Source organism: Giraffa tippelskirchi, chromosome 2 (genome assembly GCF_054371585.1).
Source record: "Giraffa tippelskirchi isolate mGirTip1 chromosome 2, T2T-mGirTip1v1.2.pri, whole genome shotgun sequence".
Classification (NCBI taxonomy): domain Eukaryota; kingdom Metazoa; phylum Chordata; class Mammalia; order Artiodactyla; family Giraffidae; genus Giraffa; species Giraffa tippelskirchi.
Window position 1 is genome coordinate 206,787,174 of NC_137276.1, and position 20,640 is coordinate 206,807,813.

Here is a 20,640-nt window from a genome sequence, read left to right on the forward strand (position 1 = left end):
TGTGTGACCCTACGGACTGTAGCTTGCCAGGCTTCTCTGTCCACGGGATTCTTCAGGCAAGACTATTTGAGTGGGTTCCATGCCCTCCTCCATGGGATCTTCCAACCCAGGGTTCGAACCCACTTCTCTTATGTCTCCTGCACTGGCAGGCAGGTTCTTTACCACTAACGCCACCTGGGAAGCCCACAGCATGGTCACATGCATCTTTAGACATTCTTTACTAATATCTTTTTCAAAATTTCCTTCCTCTGTGGAACTGCCTCTCTTGGGAGATAGTGAGCAGTACACCAACTCTCTGTAGTTTCAGGGATAAAGCTACAAATGGCACCCAGCCCTGCTTCTGTCAGCTCACTATTCATTGAGGCCTGCTCACTCTAAGGTCTGACTTCTCATCAGCTGTTCGATATGCTGGCAGCTCTCTTTGGCTAAACTGCTTAATTTAGGAGGATAGACTGTTGGTCGCTCATGAATTATTCAAAAGAATGGGCTTGAATTCAATCCCTCCCCTACCCCACCTCAGACAGAATTCATCACTCCCTCCTTCAGAATTATTTTTCCTGCTTGTACATACCTCTATCACTGTGCTGATCACACTGTACTCCGTCCACCATATTACAACAATTTATTTGCATGTCTTTCTCTCCCCTGGACTAGGGACTCCTTTATGATGAGGACTGTGTAGATCTTGGTTGTCCCAACACCAAGTACAAGGCTGGTACTCTATCAGCCCTTCACCAGTTTGCTGAACAGATGAATGAATGAATGAGTGATATGTCTCTTCCCACCACATAACTATACACTGTTATTACTGTGTATGATACCAATATGAATTGCCCACATATTTGGTCTTAGTTTTTGGAAATTTCTTGATAGATGGTACTTTAATCTCAATTATCCTTATTAAGGACGGTTATAAAGTGAAAGTGAAGTCGCTCAGTCCCGTCCGACTCTTTGCGACCCCATGGACTGTATGCAAGCTACCATGCTCCTCCATCCGTGGGATTTTCCAAGCAAGAGTACTGGAGTAGGTTGCCATTTCCGTCTCCAGAGGATCTTCCCAACCCAGGGATCGAACCCAGGTCTCCCGCATTGTAGGCAGATGCTTTACCATCTGAGCCACCACGGAAGTCCCAAGGATGGTTATAAAAGATGCCTAATATAAATTAAGTATTTTCAAAGGAGTAAAATAAAACTCTATGGATGAAATAAACATTTATTAAGAATCAGAAGGTAACTGACAATTTTCATAACAGTAGGATACATACAGCTAAAACGATACTAATGTTTGTGGTTCATAAAGGATTCAAGGCTATCTTAATGAAAATCAATCCAAAAAGAGAAGTGCTAACAGTTCTCCTCACTTAAGAAATGATTAATTTAATCAAATTTATTGTGCTTATCACAAAACTGTTAACCACCTTATGTGTGACCTTGCATTTTAAAATACTTTCATTCTAATTAAATGTTTGATAATTTATGTATACCAGAATAAGAACAAACATTCTGAAACCATCATATTTGTGCATGATTCTTATTAGTTACAGTACTCAATAATTAATTTTCAATCTGAACAGTTTATATTCTCAATGACTTGGTTAAGTTTTATTCTGTTTCCTGTTTAATATCTGCAAAAACTTTAGAAAGAGAGATATACTTTATACATCTTCCTTACGGGACCTAGGCATATGTGAGACTGCTGTTGCTGCCGCTAAGTCGCTTCAGTCGTGTCCGACTCTGTGCGACCCCATAGACAGCAGCCCACCAGGCTCCTCCGTCCCTGGGATTCTCCAGGCAAGAACACTGGAGTGGGTTGCCATTTCCTTCTCCAGTGCATGAAAGTGAAAATGAAAGTGAAGTCGCTCAGTCGTGTCCGATTCATAGCGATCCCATGGACTGCAGCCTACCAGGCTCCTCCATCCATGGGATTTTCTAGGCAAGAGTACCAGAGTGGGTTGCCATTGCCTTCTCCGATATGTGAGACAATATTAGCTAAATATTACACTTATGTCTTGGCTTTTTTTTTTTTTATTCTGCATGCTTAAAATTATATACTGAGAGAAAATGCTTATTGTGGCAGAACAATCCTACCTGAATAAATTCAGACCTATGTTCTCAATCACAGGCAAATCCCTCCCCGAAGAAATACACACATCACTTTGGAAGGTATATGGAAATTAGGAAAGAGCCCCTTTTATGAGCTTCTCTTGGAAGCACGAGCCATATCTCATCCCCTAAAATAGTCAATAGCTCCTCAGCATGTCAGATAATCTTGGTAGGTCATCTAATTGAGCCTAACTGGAGCATAGTGTGGATTCACTACAAAATCCTACACTGTTCCTGGCATAACCAAAAGGGTATCAGTTTATCTTTGGCAGTTCATTTATTACAACAGGTGGGCAACATTAAACATTGGCAACCAAGTGAGATTAAATAATCTAGCACTGTATTTCTAAATGCTACCCTTATTTAATTAGACCTTGAAGGTAACATGTAGTGGATTATTTGAATTTGTAGTAAAAATGAATGTTGAAATTTTATAATGGTGTGTATTGAGTTCTGGCAGCAAGGTAAGTGCAATGCAATAGAATCTGGACCAAAAATAACACTTCCCAATAATTATTTTACTTGAGAGTTCTAAAGGTCAATATTAAAATCAAAGTGCTTCTGTGGATTTCTGTCTGGCTATCACAGGCCAAAGCAAATGGCACACATAAAACTACACATTAAAATTTTATCAAAGAATTTATTTCTCCATATACTGTATACACACACACACACACACACACACACACACACACACACACACACACACACACACAAAACCTCTCTCTCTCACCTTTTTATGTAACAAGTTTCAAAAACACCTGGGAAGTATTTAAGAAAATTTGCTTTTAAGCAGAAGTATGACATAAGATCTTCAATTCTACGGAGATAATATACCCCTAATGTGCTTATAACCTTCACAGCATTTTCTTTTATTCAACTGATACAGTATAGAGAAAAATATATTAATGATTCCTATAGGTAGTTTGGACTTCCCATGTGGTTCAGCAGTAAAGAATCTGCCTGCCAATGCAGGAGACACAGATTTGATCTCTGGGTGGGACACATCCCCTGGAGAAGGAAATGGTAACCCATTCCAGTATTCTTGCCTGGATAATCCCATGGACAGAGAAGCTACAGTTCACGGGGCTGCAAAGAGTTGGACAACACTCAGTGACTGAAAAAACAACAACAGTTAGTTTAGAAACATTTTCTATTTATCGCTTCCCCAAATCATCCAACACTTTTCTTCTCAACTGATCTTTTCTTGTTGTTGTTGCTAAACTGTTCTTTCCACACTTGGTTTGTTGATTCAAATGAGGTTTATTTTTCCAGACCTTGGCTGCATCGTGGAGTTTATACAAAATATGCTCCCTGTTCTCTTTCCTCTCTGTGGTGCCTTATACCACTTACAAGTGTTTTTAATGGTAAACAGAAGATTAAATGTAAGTGTTAGACCTCATCAACACTAAACATGGGGGATGAATGTCTGTGGCTCTTTTCCAGGCAGCAAATTAAAGCATTGCTGGCAGTGGTATATCAAGAAAGCCCTGATGCTTTTATCGACTCCCTCACCATCTCAAACACAGCCAGTATTCAGTCAATACCTGTCATTCCATGGGAGCCACTAACTCACTGTCGCTGTCAGTTTTCCTTATCTAATTACAAATGGGCTCCTGTTCATGAAAGTATCTTCTTAATAGAGTACACTCAAGATTGCAACTTGTTAAGAGACAATTTACTCAACTTTTTAGCAGTTGTTTAAGATCTTCTTAAATTCACATATATTTCCTTCATAACTGCATTTCCCAGTTCTGTTTATATTTGATTATTTGTGTTTTTATGGAAAGCAACTCGATTCTATACTTATGTATAGAATAAAAGAACACTAGATACTGATAACAACAGAGGAGTGTCAATGCATTCCTTTTAATGGTATTAATTTTTGTTATCTTGATGCTGCACTAATTTAAAATGTGACTTTTTCCTGCCTATTTTTGATTAGATTTTTCCTGATGCCAATATTTTCATATAAATTATTTACAATTTTTTAAATCTATGATTTATTCAAACATAAATCTTGTTAAATATATATATTTATTTGTACATACCCACACATTATGTGAAAAAATAAAATACATTTGCATTAATAATAGGAAATAATAATTAAAAATGATAGTACGAGGCTTTTGCTTAATTTAGCTTTCGTTTTTGCACGTTTATTATGTAAACTTGCCTATAGCAATCCAATCTCCTGAGAAGTGAAGAGTTATTAGCAAGTGACTGGGAGTTTTGAAGCCTATTGCTAAGGATGAAAAAGGACACTTAAAATCTACACCTAAAGGCAGTTAATAAATATTAAAGCTCTCTGAATTTTCATTATGCAAAAGGCAGTTTTAAGAAAGGCCTTTCATTTTCAGTATTTCTAAGGGATATTCCATACTTAGTAATAATGAAAATAATTTTGAAATAAAAGGAATACATATAGTAAGTAACCACATACTATGATATGTTAATACAGAGCTAAAATACCCTAAATACATAAGAATGAATTATCTTGGAACTATTGGCACATACCCAAGTTATCCAAATTTACATCAATATTCAAGCACACCTACTATCAGCATGGTGTCTGAACAACAGCAGCAATAGAGAGAACAGGTAAGTATTTCTGTTCCAGCTCAACTTCAAACTGTACATTCCAAAAAAATAAAGTTTGCTCTTACTATGAGTAGCCTTCCTATTTTCAAGATATTTCTGCAAAGTACTAAAGAAAACAAAATAGCAATGTATTTAAATGTGTTGATAAGAAAATATAATCATAAGGCAAAATAGTCCTATATATATATATATATATACACATATATACATGTACATATGTAGTAGCAAAATATCAGCATGGTTATATGTCAGATCACTATACTATGTTCAGTAATTGTGTATATGTTTAAAATTTTTCCTTGGGATAAATAAATGTCTAATAATATAAAGTGTATTTTTATCTAGAATCCATATACTCAACAATTTCAAATGGATTCTCCTATCTTCCCTTGGACTATGACACTCCTATTTTAGGAAAATATATCTGTAACTAATAAATTCATAAGTTTAATTTAAAAAATCCATTGCTCCCCCAAAATCAGTCAAACAATACAACAAATTTTAAGATAAGGTCTAAAATTAACATAGTTTTAATTCAGCAAAATGGTAGGTCCAATGAACATCAATATCCATAGTGACAGCATTGAAGCATTACAAAACCAAAAGTTCAAACAATAGTAAATGTTGCTCTCTGTATTTTGTTAATGCATTTTTTAAGGCAGTAAGAATTTCTTTAGGAAAGTGTAAGCCAAGAATGCCATATTATATATATATATACATATATATATATATAAGATGGCAACAAATAATTGCTTATATATTGAGGAAGTCTAACACTTGTTTCTGTTCTACATGTGGAGATTAGTAAGTTTGTATTTTTGTTTCCTGATTTTGGTCAGATTCACAGTCTTGAACTAGAAAACTTTACATAATAAAACTAAATAACAGTTGACCAAAATAAGATGTCATATATTTCTGAACCAAAATTCATTCTGATCTATGGAGCAGACCAGAGTGATATAGCTTTAAAATACTTTAAAAACTGAAATACTTTAAAATACCGAAAGATTTTAAAAGTGATGAGCTTTTAAAAAGCTCAATCATGTCCAACTCTTTGTAACCCCCTGTACTATACATACAGCCCTTGGAATTCTCAGGCCAGAATACTGGAGTGGGTAGCCATTCCCTTCTCCAGCAGATCTTCCAAACCCAGGTATCTAACTGGGGTATCCTGCATTGCAGGTGGAGGTAGAAGTGATGGTAGATGAACTACCAGGGAAGTCCCTTTAAATAATGTAGTTTATTTCTAAAAAGAAATTTTTAAAAAAACTTATTTGCATTGATTTGAAATCTTTTTTTTTTAAATTTAAGTATCTGTGGGTCTTACAAGATCCATAAGATTTTGTCACCAGAGACAAAGAAGAATAAATTCATAAAATGAAAAAAGTACATTTTATTCTTATTCTATGATGCTATATGCTTTTTGAATAATATATGTAAGGTAAATACTATATACCAGATCATCATTACCTACTGACTTCTATTATAATTTTAAAGATGTCTGAACACAATAAAATTTTATTATGAACCCTAAATTTTACTTTAGAGATTTTATATATATGAACAAATAGTCTAAAGGTATTATTTCTTGCACCCAATCTCTGAAAGTACCCAAATAATCTGCCCACATAAGCACCACAAACATATTTGCTTTATTGGGCATTGTTACTATTTCATTCATATTTAAGTGGTCAGTGTCTACCATTATTGAAGATCCTCAGGAGTGATCACAAACATAAGGCTTTCTTTATAGACTTTGGTTGAAGGAAAGAGCCTTTTCTCAGTTACCACTGAGATATATGAAATTTGACCACTTTCAGCTTCTTGGAAGTTTCTTCCCTTTCATTGTTTATTATTTCTCAAATTTATTTGCACTTTTGGAATTTTCCTTTCCTAGATCACTCTCCTGCTCCTGGTACTTCCTACATAAATGTTAGTGTCACCACAGACTAATTCCTCAGCCTTTCTCTCTCTCGCTCTTATTTTTTCTGTCTTTCATTCTTAATGCAGATGACACCACTCTAGTGGCAGAAAGCAAAAACGAATTAAGGAGCTGCTTGAGGAAGTTGAAAGACAGCGAAAAAGCTGGCTGAAAATTCAACATTCAAAAAACAAAGGTCATGGCATCTGGTCCCATCACTTCATGGCAAATAGATGGGGAAACAATGAAAACAGTAACAGAATTTATTTTCTTCAGCTCTAAAGTCACTGTGGACAATGACTGCAGCCATGAAATTCAAAGACAGTTGCTCCTTGGAAGAAAAGCTACGACAAACCTAGACAGCGTGTTAAAAAGCAAAGACATTACTTTGCTGACAAAGGTCCATACAGTCAAAGTTATGATTTTTCCAGAAGTCATGTACAGATGTGAGATCTGAACAATAAAAAAGGCTGAGCGCCAAAGAATTGATGCCTTCAAAATGTGGTACTGGAGAAGACTCTTGAGAATCAACCCTGAATATTCAATGGAAGGACTGATGCTAAAGCTGAAGCTCCAATACTTTGGTCACCTCATGCGAAGAGCTGAGTCATTGAAAAAGACCCTGATGCTGGGAAAGACTGAAGGTAGGAGGAGAAGGGGACAACAGAGGATGAGATGGTTGGGTGGCATCACCAACTCAGTGGACATGAGTTTGAGAAAACTCTTTAAGATGGTAGGAGACAGGAAAGCCTGGTGTGCTGCAATCTATAGGGTTGCAAAGAGTTGGGCATGACTGAGGAACTGAACAGCAATTCCTATTGATTCTATCTATTCATATGGTTTCAACTTCTATAAACTAGATGATTACACAGGTTATAGTTCTGCCTCTGATTTTTCCAACCATTCTCTTCGTTTTCTGTTAATATATCAATCTAGTATGTACCAATTCAGATACTACCAAAATCCAATTTTCCCCTTTATTTTCCAGTTTTCATTAATGATCTTTCCTTCTTCTCAGTCATCAAGTCATCTCTCTCCACCCTTGCCTTTGATCCTAAGGTCAGTAACTATTCCAGCTTACAAACCCTGTAAATTCTACCTAAATCAGTCTGACAAATTTTTGTCCTTCTCATTGCACTATCACCTTCCTGGGTCCAGGCGTCATGATTTCTCATCCATATTGCTACAATAGCTTTCAAAAAATTACACATTTTAGCAGTGATTCCTGTGTCAGTTTATCCTACACTTATTAACATATATCTCTGAATTGTCACTTCAGGTTCAAAACTTTTGATGGTTAATCACTGTACATTCATTAAATTAAGTCAGAAGTCTTCAGTCTAGAATTCAAGAATCTCTCAATATAGTTCCAATTTACATTTCTGTTCCTAATTCATGCTACTTCTCTTTAGATGCTCCAGAAAGAAACAACAAATTTTGAAAATAGACTTGGAAAGTTTATAAAGCTAACAGCTTTAGTTAATAATAGATGCAAGTACTATGGGGAGAGCAGTAGGAACAGGTGTCAGGGAAAGAGTCTAGAGACAACTAAGTGCACCCTTTGACGTTAACAGTGACTACTACTTAGATGTGTGACTTCAGGCAAGTTATTTAATCTCTTTGGCTCACTTTCCACCTTAGAATGGGAACAGTAGTAGAACTTATCTTACAGGGTTGTAGTGATTGAAATGTATGGGTTGTAAATAGAAACTATGGAGAAGATATTATGACTCCTTGTATGCCTTAGCTACTAAAAGTGATTTCAGTTTTTTGAAGTCACAATGACAGTAGTATTTATGTTATCACAGACTTAGTATTTAAGAATATCTTTAAATACCATCACCTTAAGAAGCCCCTTTATTTACTAAAACTAAATATAATCTTTTTAAATGAAAGTCTATATAATTTTTTCTCTTTATCCATACTTTTCTATGTTTGACATGCAGGACTGTTTGGTACGGTTCTGTTTTAAGAGAGAGTCAGTAAAGAGTAAAACAGATGGTTATCTGTCAGGACCAGAATGGGAGAAATGAAAACCATAAACATAACTAAACAGGTTAGTCTCAGACATACAGGAAAGCCTTAATGGAGCTGAACCAAGTAAAAATATGATGAATGAAGTTTTGAAGAAATTTTAAGATAAAGAAGAGGAAACAGAAATAAATCACATATAAATAACTCAATGCTTCTTCATGAAATTCAGATTAAAGTTAAACTATTTAAAGTCAAAGCCAAAGGTAGTATGGGAGGAGAGAGCCATGACAATGGTATAGAATGAATGAATGAATAAAAATTTATGAAAATAGCAAGCAGCATTGAAAGCAAAGCTGAAATGTATAAGTTCAGGTATTTTTCAATTTAAATCTATTAATCAGGGTTAATATAACAGTTTCTGGATTGTCTACGGAAATCTTTTTCCTTTGCAAGAGTAATTTATATACTCAAAAATTTCACAAAATTTCAGTTGTTCTCTAAGATCAATCCCAAAAAAGAGTAATGCCAATGAATGTTAAAACTACTATATAATAATGCTTATTTCATGTGCTAACAGGAAATGCTCAAAATCCTTCAACCTAGGGCTTCAGCAGTATATGAACTGAGAACTTCTAGATATTCAAGCTGGATTTAGAAAAGGCAGAGGAACCAGATATCAAATTGCCAACATCAGTTGGATCTTAGAGAAAGCAAGAGAATTCTAGACAAACATCTACTTCTGCTTCATGGACTACGCTAAAGTGTTTGACTGTGTGGATCACAACAAAATGTAGAAAATTCTTAGAAGCAAAAATACCAGACCACCTCACCAGCCTCCTGAGAAACATGTATGCAGGTCCAGAAGCAACAATTAGAACTCAACATGGAACATTAGACTTGTTCAAAATTAGGAAAGGAGTACGTCAAGGCTGTACATTGTCACCCTCCTTATTTAACTTATATGCAGAGTACAATGCTAAACACCAGGCTGGATGGATCACAAGCTGGAATCAAGATTGCCAAGAGAAATATCAACAACCTCAGATATGCAGATGATACTACTCTAATGGCAGAAGGTGAAGAGGAACTAAAGAGCCTCTTGATGAGGGTTAAAAAGGAGAGCAAAAAAGCTGGCTTGAAACTCAATATTCAAAATTCTAAGATCATGACAACTGTTCCCATCACTTCATGGCAAATAGATGGGGGAAAAGTGGAATCAGTGACAGGTGTTATTTTCTTGGGCTCCATAATTACTGTGGATGGTGACTGCAGCCATGAAATTAAGATGTTTGCTCCTTGGAAGAAAAGCTATGACAAACCTAGACAACATATTAAAAAGCAGAGACATCACTTTGCCAGCAAAGGTCCATATAGTCAAAGCTATGGTTTTTCCAGTAGTCACATATGGATTTGAGAACTGGAACAAAAAGAAGGCTGAGTGCTGAAGAATTGATGCTTGTGAATTGTGGTGTTGTAGAAGACTCTTGGGAGTCCTTTGGACAGCAAGGAGATCCAATCAGAAAATCCTAAAGGAAATCAACCCTGAAGAATATTCATTGGACAGACTAAGGCTGAAAATGAAGCTCCAATGCTTTGGCCACCTGATGCCAAGAGCTGACTCATTGGAAAAGACAATGATGCTGGGAAAGATTGAAGGCAGGATGAGACAGGGACAACCAAGGACAAGACGGTTGGATGGCATCATTGACTCAATGGATATGAGTTTGAACAAACTCAGGGAGATAGTGAAAGACAGGGAAACCTGGAATCCTGCAATCTATGGGGGTCTCAAAGAGTCAAACACAACTTAGAGACTGAACAACAACAACAACGAAGCTTGAGACAATGCTAATTACACTGCAAATCTTTATTTAAAATTTCTAATTAGAGTTTTCATAGGCAAGTAATAATAGACTGGTTCCAAATCAGGAAAGGAGTATGTCAAGGCTTATATTGTCACCTGCTTATCTAACTTATATGCAGAGTACATCATATGAAATGCTGGGCTGGATGAAGCACAAGCTGGAATCAAGACTGCTGGGAGAAATATCAATAACCCCAGATACGCAGATGACACCACCCTTATGGCAGAAAGCAAAGAACTCAAAAGCCTCTTGATGAAAGTAAAAGAGGGGAGTGAAAAAGTTGGCTTAAAACTCAACATTCAGAAAACTAAGACTGTGGCATCAGGTTCCATCACTTTATGGCAAATAGATGGGGAAACAATGGAAACAGTGACTGACTTGATTTTTGGGGGCTCCAAAATCACTGCAGATAGTGACTGCAGCCATGAAATTAAAAGATGCTTGCTCCTTGGAAGAAGAGCTATGACCAAACTAGATAGCATATTAAAAAGTAGAGTATTATGTTGCTGACAAAGGCCCGTCTAGCCAAAGCTATGGTTTTTTCAGTAGTCATGTATGGATGTGAGAATTGGACTATAAAGAAGGCTGAGCACTGAAGAACTGATGCTTTTCAACTATGGTGTTGGAGAAGACTCTTGAAAGTCCCGTGGACTGCAAGAAGATCAAACGAGTCCATCCTAATGGATTTCAATCCTGAATATTCTTTGAAAGAACTGATGCTAAAGCTGAAACTCCAATACTTTGGCACCTGATGTGAAGAACTACCTCACTAGAAAAGACCCTGATGCTGGGAAAGACTGAAGGCAGGAGGAGACAGGGACAACAGAGGATGAGATGTTTGGATGGCATCACCAACTCAATGGACATGAGTTTGAGCAAGTTCCGGCAGTTGGTGATGGACAAGGAAGCTTGGCATGGGGCATTCCATGGAGTCACAAAGAGTTGGACACAACTGAGCAACTGAACTGAACTAGTCAAGCAAAAGTATGGGGCTGGGACACCCATGACTCAGTTAATATCTTAGTTGAAAGGTGTCATTTTTTATAAACTATCTAGTATAGGAAATCTAGCTGGAGGATAGAATTTTTCTCATTAGAATAAAAGTGAGTGACAAGAAATGAAGAGTTAGGAAATCAGTTTTTAGAATTATGATTATTCCACTTATTTTCATCCTTTTTTATTCTTTCGGATAATAAGTAACAACTATGTGAAAAATCCAGGATGCATCACACACTTAACTTCTAGGATGCCTAGGGCATTGTATATCACAGTGAGAAGATATGGTATGCCAGATGGTAGGTGTTTGAAATCAAGAGCAATTTCCCTTATGTTCAATTCTGAAAAAAACAAAGGTTGTAGTTTCAAATCTCAAGAGAATTAGGGGAGCTAATATTACCTCTGTATAACCACTGGATCTTTTAAAACCCTTATGTATAATACCCTCCAAAACACAATATGCATTCCTAACTAATTAAAATTTTTTAAAATACTAAATATAAATAATGCTTTAGGATAAATTTATATAATAGACACATATCTTCTATTTTAAAAAATAACAGTGGCAAGCCTGTATTAGATGCTAAATATATATATGCTTCATGATTTCACTGTTTATGAAAACTCCTTGGAACGGGCATTTATCACTCCTATTTTACAAATGAGGAAACCAAGGGTCATAAAAGGTTAAGTAACTTGCACAAGAATATATAAGTATTGTGTGGCTAAGCAAAGCCTCTCAGACCCCAACTCTGAGTCTTGTCATCATGCATGTGAAGGGGAAAACCTAATTAGGATAAAAGAAACCCTAAATGTTAAGGTCACTTCTTGTTTTTATAAAAATATACTTGCCAAATTGTCAATTTGGAAAAATAATAAACTTTTTGTGAAATATGAGTGCTCTCTGGGGTTAAAAAAAATAAAATACATAAAGTTTTATAAATAAATATTTGATCACCATTTTTCAAATCAAACTTCTAAATGATATGTAATTATAGTTGCTAATATGTTGTTAATATGTTATCAGTACTTACAATTTTCCTACATTTTCTTCTAAATAGCTCTTCTTTCTTTACTGTTTCTAACTTTCAAAAGTTATGAGCCAGTCCTTTCCACACAAAGATGGTTCTTCCGAGGTATTGACTCTGCCTTGTTACTTTACCTTGTCTATCTACCTGACATATCTACTCCATTCAGAGTTCATTGAATACAAACATTCTCTAGATTAATGGCTAATTTATTATTTGCCTTGCAAATGTTTATCTGCTGGGAAATGGGATAACTACTTCAGTTCTGACAAGTAGGAGGGCCACTATTCTAGGCCTGATGGAATGGTCAGTTGATGGCATCCCGGAGGACCTGGGCCCTGCCTTGGTTTTCTCAGACAATCTTCTGGAAAGCTAAGTATCTATTTTTAATGAGTGCAATGGAAAATCAGTTAGCTAGTGGTTTATGGGAGGAAATTCATGATAACCTTCATATGGCATCTTACAAGCCCAATCACAAATAACCTGCATATGTAATCACTTGGAAATATCATAACCTACTTATTTAAAATAAAAGGATACCCCTAAATCATAGATTTAACTATGTATTTACCAAGCTCAAAAATAGCATCACCAAAAACACTTAAAAAAACATACCCACATATGTAAACATTTAATATCTTAAAACAAAAGCCAAAAGGGACAAATATGAAAATGCTAACAATGTTTTCCACTAAATGCTAGGTGATTTTTATTTTATTACTTGCATTGGTTAATATTGTCAAACTGTGTACTAAAAATAAAAACTTTAAAATTACATAAATTGTATTCAAGAGAATATTTCTCATAAAGAAGAAATAGATCTGATGTAAGTCACGAATGCCACACAGGTTATAGAAAATCAACATCATATATACAATTATATTTCATCTCTTCAGTGACCAATTCTGTGGAAAGCAATCTCATGAGACAACTGAGTATATGTCTTGGAAGTATTCCCAGTCTATCCTTCTTGTTGGGTAGCAGACAAAAATCTGTTTGTCTACATATGTACAGATATTTTCACTCTGATGTTAAGAAAATCTGGAGTGGGGGAAGATATCTAATTCCTACAAGATAATACTTGCAAGTTTGACCATGTAAAACTAAACCATGAATTTCTGCAAACATAAAATTCCAACAGAATATAATAAATCCATGGACTGAATTAATGAAATGATTTGATTCGTTGGGGTGTAATTTAATACATGGTATTTATGAACTAACACAAAGAAATTTCTCCTGCTGAGAAAGAAATACACCTAACTGACAATTCTGATGCTTCAAGGGGTCTGACTAATTTAGGTGTTGCTTTCTCTGAAAGAGAAGATAGACATTGGAAGGTGTTCCTTTTCTTCAAATTTATTTGAAATTATTAAATAATAAAACAGAAAGAAATGGAAAATGTGAAACCAACACATAAAACTTTTTAAAGTCTGATAGATACACACATGTACTACCCATCCTATAAAATATATTCACATTTTAAATGATGCATTTCTCCTAAAATGATGGAGCTGAGTGTCTCATCCTGATATTTATTGAGTAAAATTCAATAGGTGTCCATTGGCTGTGCTCATTAGCATGAGCACTGGAGGGAAAGTTCCAAAAGTTATCTTAACTCATGAGGAAACATAAGACAATGTAATCATTTCTGTAAAGATTTTCAAGCCCACTTGAATTCTCCAAAGTCTATTTTAATTAGAAAAAGAATAAGAAAAAAAACTTTAAAACTTTGTTTTGATATTAACTCTCAAAGAGAAATAATGCTAACAACTAACACTATCCCCCTAAAAACTATCCCACATTTACTTTTTTAAGTGGGATGAAGTTGGCTCCATGTTACTTCAGCAGTAAAGGCGATGCACTGGGCTCTGTTATTCAGACATCATATACGTAACCAGTCCTGACAACTGCTGATTATATCTTTTTTACAGAGTGTTTTCCTCCTTTTTTTGTTTGCCAGTTATATCCTCCAGTGTATATGCCAATGCAGGCAATGTCCTATCACCGGTAATTGTCACTAGGCTCTCTGTCAGTGACGAGGAGAAAAGGGTGACAGCCTTGACATCCCACCAATCACCCCCCTGGAAAATTGATATTGTCCTTCCCAGTAAACAACAGCTCGAGAATCGACCAGTCCCGCTGGCACATCCCCGAACAATCAGCTTCCATTAAGGATAGAAGCCACACATTTATCCCAGCACAGTCCAATCAATAGGAAACTGACTTTTTCTGTCCCTTTTAAAAACCCTCTACTTGTATTTTGCACTTAATACCCTCCAATTACAAACGCCTTGCGGTCCTTGTTTGCATCACTAGAATCCACAATATGATTTAAAATATACACTTGGGAGGGGATAGAGTAATCCCCACCTGTAACGGACATTTTATCTTTAATATGATTAAGATGCAAACATTGAAAGGAAAAACTTCTGCTCCTTTAGATTTGTGACTTGCCAAATTTGTGCAAACATTTTCCATTACCTCTCTCTAAAGGCTAAGGCACTCTATTATGTCATCTTCATATAAACAAATGAGGACAAAATACAACCAGATTAATAGTACAGTTGATTCAAATGTAGCTTTCTAGTAAGGTGATTATGTGCATCACAGAGAAGATATCTATTTTTAATAGAAATAAACAACCAATGGTTATTGACTTAATGGTGATGGTTCCGGTCTGATGCTGTTAAAGTCCTTTTCCCCAACTTACAGATTCTTTTTTTTTCCCCAACTGTCTTAATTTTTTTTACTTTATTTTTTTTATTTTAAATTACTTTATTTATCTATTTTTTAACTTTACAATATTGTATTTGTTTTACCATACATTGACATGAAAAAAATATGGAACACTTCACGAATTTGCATGTCATCCTTGAGAAGGGGCCTTGCTAATCTTCTCTGTATTGTTCCAATTTTAGTATATGTGCTGCCGAAGCGAGCACCCAACTTAGATTCTTAAAGGTTCTTATTATTTAAAATGCTCTGAAATATTAGTTATAAAACCGCTAAATGCAATATGGGAACAGTGATTACACATACATTTTCAGACATTTACATTTTTTTTAACAAAAAAGCATGCCTGTTGGGTTGTGTTTTGTTGTATGCTCAATGACTACATGTAATTCAAAGTTTTTAGGTCATAAATTTAAAAACTGCCTTGTCCATATGACAGTGATTTTATAATACATGGGCAGCCACCCAGAAAATACCACCTAGGCAGAATATGAAAGTGGATTTAAAAAAAAGATAGGCTTTAGCTACAATGACAGAGAACGTACACTCTTTAAAAGGTGACAGGTGTCAGCTCTGGAGGGAAGACAGTGGCTAAAGAATCATGCTGGAATACTCACTGGCTGATTTATGAAGCTTCCCTGGTGTCAGTCTGGGAGCATGATGCGATGCACTCTATTTCTGGACCAGAGTTAGGTACAAAGGAAGGAACTAGTCAAGGGAAGCCCATCACCTTCAGATCCCATCTCACCCCCCCAGAGCCTCCAGGAGGACCACAGTCGGGAGGCCCCTGCTCAACTACCATCCCCTTTGTGCAGAACTATGTCTGTTTCCATTGTAAACTCTAACCTTGTGGAACACTTTTAACTCCTGAACTACCTTCTTAGGGTGACCTTTATCTTGAGAATAAAAAAAAAAGAAGGGAAAAAAAGGCAGACATCAAGGCAGTTATTACTAAAGCAAGTTTGTAGTTTAAGCCCTCATAGACAGAAGTCTTCACTGAAACAGTGTGGGTAAGTAGGTTTGATATACAGTAACACCATAATTTTCAGAAGCAATCTTTACAAAATTTCAACTATATATATGTTTGAATTCTATGTAATATGAAATTTTTATTAATATTAATGAAAACATTCTTTTGAGGAGTTTAAATCCAATGTTGATTCATGGTAAAGATGTTTTACAAACAACTCAGCAAGTCAGGATGTCCTATGATCTCTTTTTATTTTATTTTCATTTAGAGCTTTTGTCTGGTAAATAAAAATAAGGGACTGATAAAGTTTGATACATTTAAAGACTAAAAACAAAACAGAGGGCTTTTTCAGTCATAGATATATACAACATCCCAATAGGAACAGTTGTGTCCGAATCTTTGCAACCTTTTGGACTACAGCCTGCCAGGTTCCTCTGTCCATGGGATTTCCCAGACAAGAATACTGGAGCGGGTTGCCATTTCTGCCTCCAGGGGATCTTCCCAACCCAGGAATCGAACCTGCATCTCCCACATCTCCTGCATTGCAGGAAGATATATATATATATATTTTTTTAACCTGTTGAGCCATCGGGGAAGCTAGATAAGACAATCATTGGACCAAAAATACATTTTTCTCAACCTGGGAGAAAATAACTGCATAGATGAGAGAAGGTATGTTTGCATATTCCAGCACCTAATTTTTGGCCTCCCCTGAGATAGATACTGTAGTTCTTCAAGGCGACATGAGCAGGACATCACATAGAAAGTAGAGGGGACCATCTGTGAGAGTGAAATGAACCAAATTTGTTCAATCAATTATTAAAACATTCTCTGACTGAACAGACTTCATTTGCTTTAAATTCCTTACTATGAGTTACATAAGGAAATGGCAACCTACTTCAGTATTCTTGCCTGGAAAATACCATGGACATAGGAGCCTGGCAGGCGACAGTCCGTTGGATCACAAAGAGTCAGACACCGCTGAGCAACTGAGCACACACATGGGTTATGTATTTACTAGGTGACAGGGCAAAAATTACAATTGAATGGTATCTTATGTAAAATGATAATGTTCTAATGAAAGGACAAGCAAGCAAAATTAATCATAATGTGAATAAACACATCCCTATGAGAGTTAGCGTGAGGAATGTAATCATGTCCAAACTACCATTGTCTGGGTCTCAGGTGTGAAGGAAATGGAAAGAAAGATCAAAAGTTACATCAGACTGGATATTTCCTATTATTCCTGCTAGTTTTTAAAGTTATGACTTCACACACGTAATTGAGTAGACAAATACTCCCCATGAAGGACAGATTAACTCCATTAAAAGATTTACATAGTGAAATTCCTTCCAACTATACAAAGTCATGATGTTTTCCTTCATAATCAAATTTCATGAGACCAAGACTAACATAGAGTATAAGAACATTACTGATTACACAGCCATTCTGCCAGTGACTTAATCTTGTATTTAGGGGCAGGACGTATGTTAAGCAAAATGTTCACAATGTTTATTATCATGGAGGTGCAGATATAATGATGAAATGCCAAGTCATTGGGGACTTACTGCACCCTCATTCTTACTAAATGGACAGAATCAATACCTTAATGGGGATGTTTGGAATCAACCTTATGAGAAACAAATTGGCACATTACAACACGTTTTTCAGGCTAAGCATTCAGTTCATTTCCTTTTCTCATTTGAATTACAAATTTCACCTCTCTGATCAAGAAAAAAACAAGATTTCATTTACAGGATCAGAGTTTGGCTATGTTAATGTTTTACAAGGAACAATAAAGTTAATGCAGCAGAGAAACATCCTGTCTCCTCCTCTCTTGACAGATAATTAAAAAATGGGTTCCATATTCCAATAATTCTGATGGAAGTGGCATAGGACCTCCCATAAAAATATGAGAAAATTATTACATGAGAAGATTCCAGGGTTAATATGTATGTTAAAAATGTTTAAAATACAGAACTATAGTATAATATCACAACCAGGTTATTGACATCCACATACCATTTTATCTATATATGGTTCTATATTAGGGTGGATTACCTTTATCAAACTCTTTCTATACAGTGGGGAGTTAATCTAATGGATTGAAATATATTCGTCCTAAGAAGAGAATCTGTGAGTATATGAATATATCTTTATCGGTCTACGGTATGTTTGTCTAGTTATCCATTCATCCTTTAAGAGAAAACATTTTTGACTATTTCAGAAATAAATTTAAAACATAGTTTTTTTTTTTTAAAGTAACAGTAAGATATTTAGTTAAACTATTTTAAGCCTTGCAAATTCAATGTAATAATTTTCTCAAGTTCTTATATTGTGCCCCAGATCATGTCTAAGTATAAGGTGTAAGTTGTTAGGAAAACAGAGTTGTCAGTCAACTTGAGACAACAGACATTAAACAAATGAACATGCAGATGTGATTTCAAATTGTGATAAATACTATAACATGAAATGACAGGGTGCTATAAAAGAAAATAGCAGGAGGACCCTAAAAAGATGCCAGCAAATATAGCTGATTTCTATGATTACGGAATTTTGAAATATAAAGCATTGTGAAATGAATGGCCTAGAACACACAGTGTTGATCATCAGATTATTGGAATCTCTGTAGGTTAACAGTTTAATGATTAGCAAGACTACTGTTAGAATCAGTTAGACCCTGCCTTACAACATAGATTAATTCTCACTCAAAGATATTTGGGGGCAATTTATATAATGTAAAATAACATTTGTATTATCTACATATGGGTTCTTTATTCCTACAGCATGTCTAGACAGCAAGAGGAATGTCTTGGTTATATATCCATTTTTGGAGCTAGTGAACATCATTGATATCGGAAAGTGTAAAAACTTCATTCAGATTCCAAAGAAGCAAAATTTGTAATGCCAATTTTACAGAAATTTCCAAAGTCCTAAACCAGAGAATTGTAAGTATCTCTCACCTCTAGCGCCAAGCCTCATTATTCCTCCCACTCCTACACTGCCACCTCGCCTAGCCAAAAATTCTTTAATCCTTTGTAGGCTTATTAGAGGAAAAGGGAAATGCATAGAGGAAAAGGGAAATGCATACCTTTTATAAAGGATGAGCTATTTAATTCATATAAAAGGGAAGTTGTTTTAATGTTCCACACCGTTTCATCAGGGAGAGAGTGACACACAGGCCGGTGTGTAGTGTTTGCATTAGCAACGGTTCAGGAATTCATTAAGACACTAAACTTGGCAATAAGATGCTATTTCCTGGGTTCTGCCAATGGAAACACTGTTGCTTAAATATCTGAAAGTTATTTTAATTAAATGCACAAGACAATGGCTTTTTCCCCAACATAATACTTTTATTTTCATTCATTGTATGGAGGCTATCTAAATGCATAAGGTCAATATTTGTTAAGCCATGTATTATTTTAATATCCATCTTCCAATCAAAATTGCATATTTAAAGCCTCCAACATTTTCAAAACTTTAACTGTGAAAAAAATATATAATACAAATACATTTTGTCTTGCTATTACGTGGTATGGACATAGTGTTTATTCTTAAGATGTTATATTTTTCTTTTCTACCTATTATAGTTCACAGAGTTTTTTTTCTGCTATACCCTGCTTTTTTTTTTTTAACACTGGAGAGTTATGACTTAAGAAAGTTTGCTAATGTTCCAAGTTAAAACTCTGATGGTCTTATACACTGAATTTGAGAAGAGATGGACTGTATCTATATCTTCCTTAGAAAGAGAATATTTTTAAATGCATTTTTGGTATTACCGAATTTGCAATAGAGAAGTACTAATTGGAGGAGGGCACAGCAACCTACTCCAGTATTCTTGCCTGGAGAATCTCATGGACACAAGAGCCTGGCAGGCTGTAATCCATAAGGTCGCACAGAGTTGGACATGACTGAAGCGACTTAGCATGCATGCATGCAATCCTATGTCAAATTTAGACCATGACTCTGTATGTTATTTGGATGAAGCTATTAATTTGAATATGATATGGATTATGGAATATTCTTGCTTAGAAAGGAAGCTACACATTTCAGTAAGAAAACATGACAGCAGAGAATGGAGCAAGAGAGAAGAGAAAGGAGGTAGAATGCAGTAAGGGAAATTAAATGATTAGAGAGACAAAGAGAAGAAAATACATGGAAGTGAATGAAAGCTAAGAAATTTTCAAACTGAATTTTTCATTTCTAAATCTGATTTCCTTAAGGGGAACCAAAAATAGAATATCTTTGGGCTATTTTTCAGAAAATAAAAATAAGTTGCTATGAAATCATTCTCTAAACAAGCAACGTTCAACTACTTTACTTCTGTCATGTTAACATACAATTATAAGAAGATGATATATGGCTCTGAAATGGAAAATAATTTAAAATCTCCTACCTTATGTTTAGTATCAATTAAAGATCATATACACATATTTGTCCTTAATA

At 35.4% G+C, this 20,640-nt stretch overlaps 1 protein-coding gene and 1 non-coding gene across 3 annotated transcripts in view; both read right to left on the reverse strand.

Moving 5' to 3' along the window:
- The window catches only part of ROBO2 (roundabout guidance receptor 2), a 642,112-nt gene that overhangs the window by 495,813 nt on the left and 125,659 nt on the right, over nt 1-20,640 (reverse strand). The gene's annotated exons all lie outside the window — the stretch shown is intronic.
- Nucleotides 15,327-15,433, reverse strand: LOC145539951 (U6 spliceosomal RNA). The gene has a single exon (XR_014078088.1). It is a non-coding gene; the product is annotated as a U6 spliceosomal RNA (small nuclear RNA).